Here is an 11,070-nt window from a genome sequence, read left to right on the forward strand (position 1 = left end):
TTAGGCCATAAGTACCAAAGAGGTTTTTTCTTCAACATATGTGATCTTGTCTGTGAAAACCAAACTAAAGTCATTAAATTTATGTCTATAAAACTGCAATGAAAAGATGTGTTGGCTGTTGTAATAAGAATACTTTCAGATTAATGTTAATAAAAGGGTCCCAGGGCCTGTATGTATAAAACATCTCAGAAATGCTCTTAAGAATGGTCTTAAGCTATGACATAAGTGTCAAAAAATTCTTAGTAAGGAGTAGGACCTGTCTGAGAGTAGAAGACATTTATAAAGAAGCTGAAAGCAACTTTCAGTAAAGTATAAGACTCATTCTCAAGTGCTGACTTAAGTGCCGCAAACTGAGGACTACAATAGCCGCTTTTGCACTATCGGGCCTGTGCGAGCCAGGGCTTCAAACGGGCCTCACGGAGCCAATAGCCTCAGACCTCCAGCTGTGTAGCCAAAATCACGACGCGTTTGCATTGTCCAGCCAATAGCGCCGCAGCGCTTCAGAAAACCCCGCCCTTAATACGCCTACCTGGATGTAACGTCACACAACTCCGCCTGTTTTACTGTGAGAAAGTCACTTCAATCTGACAGGAGACGGGAGTGAGATCGCATCATCATTCAACAAACATAAAGAACATAACTGAGGCGGCTGTTTGCACGGTGAAAGCCAAGATGAGAAGATAGATGTTTGCTCCATCCGCGGTGTTACTCTTGAAGTTTATGTTGGCTGCACACGAGCGATCTCACGACGAGACAATATCAGATCAATAAGCTTTATGAAGTAGGATAATTACAAATAAAGCGTTCATCTACCTAATGTGCCATTATACTATATACACAATATTTTAAAGAATATAACGAGTCCTAGTTTTACATTTATGTAAAATAATCTTATTTTAAAATATGCACGTGTGTCTAAATATGTAACGTTAAGATTGTAATTATAGTTCTATGGTGATGTAAACATACTTACACATTATAAGATATCTTTGATATCTTTAATCATGAAAACGTTAGTTGAGCATCACATGAAACACAAGGTAACTGTCTAATAGCTATTTCAATAATGTGTCAATCAATAAATACTTTTGTTTATAAAGAACTGCCTCGAATAGCTGAATAGGACTGAAAATCACTTTACTTGCATCTCAAAAATCTAAACGTTTGAGAAATCATTAGAAAATGTACTCGTTAAGAATCAACTCTGAATATACACAAGTATTTAAAAGCTATGTTACAGTGGTTAAGTTAATGATGGTTATATTTACCATTTTGTTGCATCTTACCATTTCTGTGTTTCAGATGTGATCCTTATTAAGCAATCATTTTCAATAAACTGACAAGCAGTCGTAGTAATAATAGCGCAATACTTTATTTACATATGAAGTTTATATCAGTGCACAAACAGTGTATTTAAAGACATCTCCTCCGGACGGATTTCAACATCCATGGCTCCTGTCGTCTCATCATCATCATCTTCGTTTCATCTCCTGCTCTTGCATGTGTTGCTGTGTCATCTCTCATATACAAAATAAAAACTCCTGGATGACAAACTGAAAGCTTTACGTTGGCATTTTTCTGTAAAACGGACACAAAAGAATGAAGCAGCACATGTGACGTTTTGTATAAAGGGTTTGTAAATACACATACAGTATACCCACATATAAAGTTTGCTACATTCATATAAGAGTTAAATTAATCTCCAAAATACCAGAAAGCATGGGTATGACTAATATAATAAAACCATGGTTACTTTTTCTAAGGGCTGACTAAAAAATTCAACACAGATGACAATATAGCACAAAAACACAATAAACACCCATGTAAGACACTTCATAAGCAAAATAAGCAAATAAGCAATCGTTATTTGTATTGTATTTTAAGTGTTTTGTATGCAAACGTTATGTAGCATGTTAACTCACCGACTGTAGATACCATCGTGACTCGAGTGATCGCTTCTTTAATACATGGACGATGAAATGATGATCCAACACACATCTTTAATTTCTCAGCACTGTTGCACTTTAAACACTTTGTTCTGTGCCCGAAACTTTATAAACTTCTCCCGAACCGGTAAAGTTAGCGGTGTGCGCCGGATCCTTAGCATGGCGAGTTCGGCGTTGTAACGCGTCTTTGTTTTTACATATGCAGATCATTTTCTACAGTCCGAAGTACAAACATAGCAGGCATCTTCCGTTAAACAGTAAATTACTGGTGATTCCGATTATTTTTAAAGTTTTAAATCTGCAGACAGATGGATGCGCATCTTGCCAGAGACTCAGATAAACTCCACCTTTGACCTTTACCACTCCCCTAGCCCCGAGAAGCCCGATCTGGCCCAAGGAATTCGACGGGCCAGAAAAGCCAGGCCTTAAGCCCCAACAAAGCACCAGTGAAGCACGATCATGCCCCGGAAGTGACAATGCAAACGCAACAGGCCTCAGCAGGCATTGGCACGCCCGCTTGAAGCCCGATAGTGCAAACACGGCTATGTACATATTACACAGCATTTTGTAAAAAAAATATTATACAGTAATTATATAAGTTTTTTCTTTTAACTTTTATGATAAGCTCCAGTAATAGCATCTGCAAACGGAACACTTTAATCAAATAAATTATTGATTTCAATAGGGCTGGGCAAACGAAATTGTTAAGGAAATTGTTTCCTATAAAATGGCCAAAATCAGGCATAACACATTTACGGTGGCTTATATATAGATTTGGTAGAGCGCTGCGCAAAAGGTGTATTTTTAGAGACCGCACAGACTGACTTGCCGAGAATGAAGACTGGTTAATTAGTCATTTCAGGCTACCCAGACCAGTTCTTTTGTGAAAAGTTAAATCTGCTCAAATGTAAACTGCTTGTGTATTTCCTCTAAAATTATATATTTTGTATTTTTCAATAAGATTTTTTCGAAGTTAACTAATTCGTTTTTTGCTGTCAAGCTTCATGTCAAACCATTTTATTTTCACTTGTGGGACTGTTCGATTAACAGATGAAATTTCATTAACAGCATCTGTAATGTGCTGCCAAGCTTCCTTTTTTTATGACCCGAGACGCCACTATTTATGCTTGAGAATAAAATTTGGCTTTTTGAATTAACTTCTGATAATAAAACTTCAATTTCTGCATCTGATACATTTTTCTTTTTCATTTTCTTTTAAGAAGACATGCTGAAATCCTCCGTTTGGTGTCATAATATGATGCCCACATATAGTTTTTAGTCGGATTTAATGGGAGGGATTTATGGTAATTGAGAATAAGCATGTACGCGCGTCCCATGTACGACTGATTGGAATTCATTAACAAACACACACATTTAACTATCAAATCTGACGTTTACGAAGTGTTTGTAAATGAGGGGGAGAGTTTTCGGGAAGGTCCGTTTACGTGCAAATCACTCACATATTTACTCATATATTTACGAATGTTTCATGAATGAGACCCAATGTTTGCATGCAAGAGTTCAAGAGTGTCTACACTTTTTACGAAGATGAACATATTTTATAATTTAGTTTATTTTGTGATATGAAATGATTGTCTCGTTAGGGAGTCTAATGTTTAAAATGAAAAGTCAAATAAATAATCTGCTGAGAGTTTCAGGGGAATTCATTGAAAACAAAAGCTCAGTTTATTTAGATATTTTTGAGCAGTTCATCATACAGCAGGTTAATTACATCTTATTTTACTCTTCACGTGTGTTAAACTCTAAATGATGTGTAAGAGATTTTAGGGTTCTGTTATGTAGACATAATCAATATAAATATTAATTCATTTCACTGTTACACTGATAATAGACTAATACTGTAACTCATGTAACTAAAGGCTGTGTGTTTTATATTTTCTCTTTTTGATAATGGATTATAATGGTATTGTTTTTTTAAGAAACGTGATGCTAATGTATGTGTGACGGTTGTCTGAGACAATAATGACACCTTGACCTTTTATTGTAGAAACATCATCCAGATGGGTGTAGTTCAGATTCTGGATTGAGCACATTGAGAAGGGTTCAGAGTGGTTTTCATAAATCAAATTCATACTAATGATGGACGAGATTGAAACACTTAATCTAATGTAGGCCTATCAGATCATATTAAATGAGTAAAGTCATGTGGTTTCAGTAAATGAGGTGCAGAAAGCGAGAGATCATAGAAAAGACTTTGGGATGAGCAAGAGAAAGGCTGAGGAAAAATCATAATAGAAACATGAGGTAAACATCTTTTTTTTGACATTTACAATTTTTCATGTAGTTAGCATGATTTATTATGTTAACAGGAGATATGAACTGATGACAATATCAATGGACTTTTAATGTATCAGTCACACCTACTTTACACTCTTCAGTGCTTGTAACAGATTATATCTCCACTTTTCTGACAAGAATCTCCATTGACTTGTCATTGGGTGTTGTTGTCTGAATATGGCACTCCCTCCAGGATTACAGCACAGCTGTGTTGATCTGTGTTTTAATAAAGCAATAAACCCCAAGAAGCAGTGGGTTACCAGTGCATTTTATAACAGCTAAGGGGCGTTGTTAGGCACGACGCGAAGCATTTAGCTGTTATAAAATGCACTGGTAACCCAACGCTTCGAGGGGTTTATTGCGTTTATAAAACGGTTACTTCATATGCATAACGTTAGCGGGATTTTATAAAATAAAACACAAATAAGTTGTAATTATATTAGTACAAATATTACTCTTCCGCCAAACAAAGTAGTTCCTCAGAATCAAGTGTGGCTGCAACAGAGCGCAGTTCACAAACAACACAGACGCAGCAAAGGCGCAATGAAAACATGATTAAAGACTGTGGTGTTTATTTTTATAAATCGACATTCATCTAAAATATACATTAACATTTATATCGTGCAACTGTTGAAGTGATGATCAAATATGCTTGGAAGCAAGATTAACTCTTTCCCTTCAGCGTTTTTTTTTTTTAAGTTGCCACCCAGTTTTAGTTGAATGCCTTACAGAAAAATTATCTTCTTTAAATAAACATAAAATATCAAATGAAAGAACAGTCCATCCGCTTTCCAACAACATCAAAAAACGTTTCATCCTACGTTAATTTGTTCTCTTATCAGTTATCACCTCTCAAATTTTCAGCTAAATGCGGAGTTAATTCCATTTTTGTGAAGAACTTTGTAAGAGATCAGGGGCCGGATTCACGAAAATATTCTTAAGACAAAAAATAAGAAAGTTCTTAAGATAAATTATAAGAAGTGCGTAAGAATGTTCCTAAGTGCAATTCTCAAACATTTCTTAAGAAGTTCTCAAGTTTTTTTCTTAAGAATATCTTAAATTTGTGTCTTAAGAATAAAATGACAAGCTTTTAAATGAATTAAGATACCCTGCTAATGAAGTAACAATACACATATCCATTAATATTTTGACTACCTTGCGATCATTAACGCGATACAAACGAGTAATAAGACTACTACAGGATGTTTTTCGCTGTTGTAATACGAGGACAGCTAGTATTAAGGCGATGCGGTGCGTAAATATAATACCATAATGTCCCATTCGGTCCATCATGTGGGTCGAGCGCTCTGGGCGTGCGTGCTTCACTCTCTGTGCCCACGGCTTCGACTCCCGCGACCCGCGCTCACGCGTCAAGAGACGGACGCGGAGGGTGAAGCGTGCCCGCGGTTTCGGAGCCCTCGACTCACATGACAGAGCGATTACCGGTTCGCATCCCGCTTAGAGCGACTTTTAGCTGTTAAGTAATTTCACAATGAATGTAGGCTATTACGGAAGAAATGTTTGATAATATTATCAGTAATACTTATTTGTGTTTCATGACATATTACTGAGTAAGCCATTAAACTTCATTATATGAGTGTGGAATTCCTCTTAAACAGGTAACTTTATGTGAAGTAAACTGATTAAATTGCCATTTCAGACTACAAAATACAACATGTCACATTTAAAACAATCACATTTACTTATAAAACATCTTACATTTTGAGATTTAAGACTACTGTAAGGCTATCCTAACTTTAAGATGTTATTTAAGACAGTTTATTTTTCGAGAATTGGAATTCTTCTTAAGTTTTTTCTTAAGAACATACTTAAGGAAAAAAATAAGAACTTTCTTAAGAAGCTTTTTAGAGAATACAAAATATTCTTAACTTTTTTCTTAAGCTTGAATTTAAGATAAAAATGGCAGTTAAGAAGATTTTTCTTCTTAAGAATGTTTTGTGAATCCGGCCCCAGATTCAGAGCCTGATCAAAACACACGTCACGCTAAATCCACCACAACGCTGTGGTGTCGAGTGAATGCATCAGTGTTTAAGTTGGGTAAGATTGCCATCTTGTGGATAATAGCGGAAATATCAATAAGACAAAAAAAACCTCAGAGAACGTTTTCTCTTTATTGACGAAATGTTTTATTTATTGACATTCATCTGGATATCGCCATAATTGTGCAAAGGTAGAAAAATTAAAAAATGATTAAAGACAGTGGCGCAGTGATACTTGTGATGCGGTCTGAACCGTGGGTTTACCGGGGTATTTTATCACGGCTTAGAACGCATTTCAACCAATCAGAATGAAGAACCAGAACGAGCCGTTTTATAATTCTGCTTTTGGTTCTTCATCATCTGTTATCTTGGTCTAACTTGACAACTGGGCCAAACCTCAAGGGCCAAAAACAAAATCTGCCTCAAGTTAAGACCCTCTCCTCATTGGTCAGTCCGCATGAGGTGGGTCAAAGGTTCGCCGAGCGTTACGTGACGCAAGGCGTTGCTACTACAGAAAAATCGAGTGGAGCAGTGCACAACATAAAATCTGGAGAGTTCACAACACACATGTAAGTAAACAACATTTAAATCATCAATCCAGTTGATTACTTTATCTGGAGGTAAGGCTCCAATAAAATAAAATAAGCCGGTGTTTATGATGGTTTTTAGCTGCCTTCCAGCATGTTTGCTTGTGCTTCATAGTGTTAAACTTCCTTTCTCTTTGTTCATTTGTATATCTACATTCATTTGTATATCTACGTTGAAGATGTAGCCTATATGATCTTAAACTTCTGTGAGGAAATTCATGTCTGCTTTGATGTTCAGTTCAGACTTGCAAATTAAAGATCATTTTCTTCACTTTGGTTTGGGTGTCTAATAATAGGCTGTATGATGGTCTTGTAACAATAATTAAGTAAAACCCTATTTATATTTTTAGACAATGGTAGTGCATTTGTATGAGCATTTAAATATTTGTAAATTAAAATACACCTGATGACAGTTAGAATTTGAAGTATTGAGTATATTTACTGTATATTACAGTAATATATTCTGTATATGACCAAATTATGGTGATCCTGGGGTCGTGATGCACAAAAAAGAACATAAACTCATATAGGCTACTAATCTGCTAATTATTGAAGTGAAACATATTTCGTGTAAGCCTGTTTATTTTATTCTGTTTTCTCCATACAGAAGCGCTGCAGGTGTGATGTGACGTATGAATCATCATGTTCTGTTGATTTTAATGCTATTTGCGCATGAAACTAAACCCCTCGAAAAAAATATTTTAAGAGATTAATTTATTAATAAGTGAACAACACGAATCAAGGTGGTAATTTAGTGGTGGGAATGTTTCTTGGTTTGGCGGCACACCACGGCAGACTGCATTAAGGCTATGTAGTGGAAACACTGAGGTATAATATTTGTCAGATCTGTCAAGGGTTGCATGCTGAACCTGCTGTCATAGCTTGGAAATGCAAATCTAGTCAGGATTCAGAGAAAACATTAGTGTTGCCCCTGCTCTCCCCTAGTGAGCAAACAAATTCATGCAAAAATAGGACCAGAAGCACCACAAAAAGACAAATCAGAAAATTTGACAGTAAATGTCAGACTATTATTGGTTTTAAGGGTTTCTTCTTTACACTTAAAATGAGTGTATAGGAAAATACTTGATGACAGAACCTTATAGAATTAAATACACAAGCAGCAGTCTAAGCAGAGGAGCTGTCGTGTACACCAAGGCGAATACGTCTACCCGGCGTATGTTTTCAGTTTTTTCCAGTTGAAGCGAAGCACTTTACAAAAACCCCACACTGTAAAAAATACTTTGCTGCCTTAAAATTTAATCAACTCGGATTTACAAGTCATTTCAACGTACTATTATTTATCTTGACTAGAGATGAGTTTGTATAACTACAGGTGAGTTGTTATAACTTATAAAATTAAGTTGACTTTTCTCAACTATATTTTATAAGTTGGTGACAACTCATTTCTGTTGACATGACTTGTAAATCTAAGTTGATTTAACAAAAAAAATTACAGTGCAGAAGCTGGCACTTTTTGTCAGACGCTTAACGTTTTTTCCGTTCTCATCTCTGAGCACCCAGTGTTGGAAAATATTGAACTTTGGGTGAAACGCTCAGCTCATCAATGTCACTTTTCACTCGGCTGGGCACCCATATGTACACTGTAAAAAAACTTTGCTGCCTTAAAATTTTTTGTTAAATCAACTCAGATTTACATGTCATGTCAACAGAGATGAGTTGTCACAACTTATAAAATATAGTTGAAAAAAGTCAACTTAATTTTATAAGTTATAACAACTCACATGTACTTATAAATACTCATCTATAGTCAAGATAAATAATAGTAAGTTGAAATGACTTGTAAATCCGAGTTGATTCAACAAAAATTTTTAAGGCAGCAAAGTATTTTTTACAGTGTAGCGTTATTATGTAGTATTATTATTGTACAGTATAAACATTGTTACTGTATTATATATTCACTTCATTGTTGATGATGAAAAGATATGTACAGTATTGTTCAAAATAATAGCAGTACAATGTGACTAAACAGAATAATCAAGGTTTTTAGTATATTTTTTATTGCTACGTGGCAAACAAGTTACCAGTAGGTTCAGTAGATTCTCAGAAAACAAACAAGACCCAGCATTCATGATATGCACGCTCTTAAGGCTGTGCAATTGGGCAATTAGTTGAAAGGGGTGTGTTCAAAAAAATAGCAGTGTCTACCTTTGACTGTACAAACTCAAAACTATTTTGTACAAACATTTTTTTTTCTGGGATTTAGCAATCCTGTGAATCACTAAACTAATATTTAGTTGTATGACCACAGTTTTTTAAAACTGCTTGACATCTGTGTGGCATGGAGTCAACCAACTTGTGGCACCTCTCAGCTGTTATTCCACTCCATGATTCTTTAACAACATTCCACAATTCATTCAAATTTCTTGGTTTTACAGCATTTTTGATATCACCCCACAAGTTCTCAATTGGATTAAGGTCTGGAGATTGGGCTGGCCACTCCATAGCATTAATTTTGTTGGTTTGGAACCAAGACTTTGCCCGTTTACTAGTGTGTTTTGGGTCATTGTCTTGTTGAAACAACCATTTCAAGGGCATCTCCTCTTCAGCATAGGGCAACATGACCTCTTCAAGTATTTTAACATATGCAAACTGATCCATGATCCCTGGTATGCGATAAATAGGCCCAACACCATAGTAGGAGAAACATGCCCATATCATAATGCTTGCACCTCCATGCTTCACTGTCTTCACTGTGTACTGTGGCTTGAATTCAGAGTTTGGGGGTCGTCCAACAAACTGCCTGTGGCCCTTGGACCCAAAAAGAACAATTTTACTCTCATCAGTCCACAAAATGTTCCTCCATTTCTCTTTAGGCCAGTTGATGTGTTCTTTGGCAAATTGTAACCTCTTCTGCACATGCCTTTTTTTTAACAGAGGGACTTTGCGGGGGATTCTTGAAAATAGATTAGCTTCACACAGACGTCTTCTAACTGTCACAGTACTTACAGGTAACTCCAGACTGTCTTTGATCATCCTGGAGGTGATCATTGGCTGAGCCTGGTTATTCTTCTATCCATTTTGATGGTTGTCTTCCGTTTTCTTTCACGTCTCTCTGGTTTTGCTCTCCATTTTAAGGCATTGGAGATCATTTTAGCTGAACAGCCTTTTTTTGCACCTCTTTATAGGTTTTCCCCTCTCCAATCAACTTTTTAATCAAAGTACGCTGTTCTTCTGAACAATGTCTTGAACGACCCATTTTCCTCAGCTTTCAAATGCATGTTCAACAAGTGTTGGCTTCATCCTTAAATAGGGGCCACCTGATTCACACCTGTTTCTTCACAAAATTTATGACCTCAGTGATTGAATGCCACACTGCTATTTTTTTGAACACACCCCTTTCAACTAATTCAACTAATTGCCCAATTGCACAGCCTTAAGAGCATGCATATCATGAATGCTGGGTCTCATTTGTTTTCTGAGAATCTACTGAACCTACTGGTAACTTGTTTGCCACGTAGCAATAAAAAATATACTAAAAACCTTGATTATTCTGGTTAGTCACATTGTACTGCTATTATTTTGAACAATACTGTATATAGTTGTCACGGCCGGGGCGGACCCAAGATAACTAAAAGGCCACGCCCCTCTCTACTTTCCACCTCGAGGAGGTTCCCAAGACCACCCCAATGACCAGACAGACGAGTTTACTACAATTAAAATGTATCTTTATTAAATAGTTAAAAGGAAAGGGGAAAGAAAGGGGAAGGGCAGTTTAAAACAATCTTCTTCTCGCCTCCAGGACGAGTTGGACTAGGGGGCGGGGGCCAGGAATCTTCTCCTATGCTGTTCTTAACCCGTGGCGCCCTCCGCTTCCTCCTGAAGGCAAAACAGGGAGAACACAATTAATGTTTGGCCCAGCACTGAGTCACACTTTATCTGACCGTTGTTTCTGTCTCTCTGTCCCTCTCGCCCTCAGGTAAGCTACTCACGGGACCTGGACCGTCCTTCACCTCGGGATCTCCGTTGGAGCGGAGGTAAGTATATCCCCCGGCTGACACTGTACAGTCCTCTCCGAGGCGCTGCTGTAAACACAGGTAGGTTGTACACTTCACAGGTAGGTTACTCACAACACTTGGGCCTTTGGTTCACAATGCAATAAAACAAAGATGGCAGACAGGAAGTAGGTTGACGGTAGATACTCTCTCCACTCAAAGTTTTGTCTACTCTATTATCATTGCACTCTAACTTTAATGTCAGGGAATTAAACAAGGTCTTTTG

The 11,070-nt window shown here is 36.9% G+C and overlaps 1 long non-coding RNA gene across 1 annotated transcript; it reads right to left on the bottom strand.

Annotated features, from left to right (window-relative positions):
• Positions 1–1,347: 1,347 nt before the first annotated feature.
• Positions 1,348–2,370, bottom strand: LOC141362830 (uncharacterized). The gene is made up of 2 exons (XR_012368414.1): positions 1,923–2,370; positions 1,348–1,578 (listed from the first exon to the last, which is right to left on the bottom strand). It is a non-coding gene; the product is annotated as an uncharacterized lncRNA (long non-coding RNA).
• Positions 2,371–11,070: the final 8,700 nt, after the last annotated feature.

Source organism: Misgurnus anguillicaudatus, unplaced genomic scaffold, assembly GCF_027580225.2.
Source record: "Misgurnus anguillicaudatus unplaced genomic scaffold, ASM2758022v2 HiC_scaffold_29, whole genome shotgun sequence".
Lineage (NCBI taxonomy): Eukaryota > Metazoa > Chordata > Actinopteri > Cypriniformes > Cobitidae > Misgurnus > Misgurnus anguillicaudatus.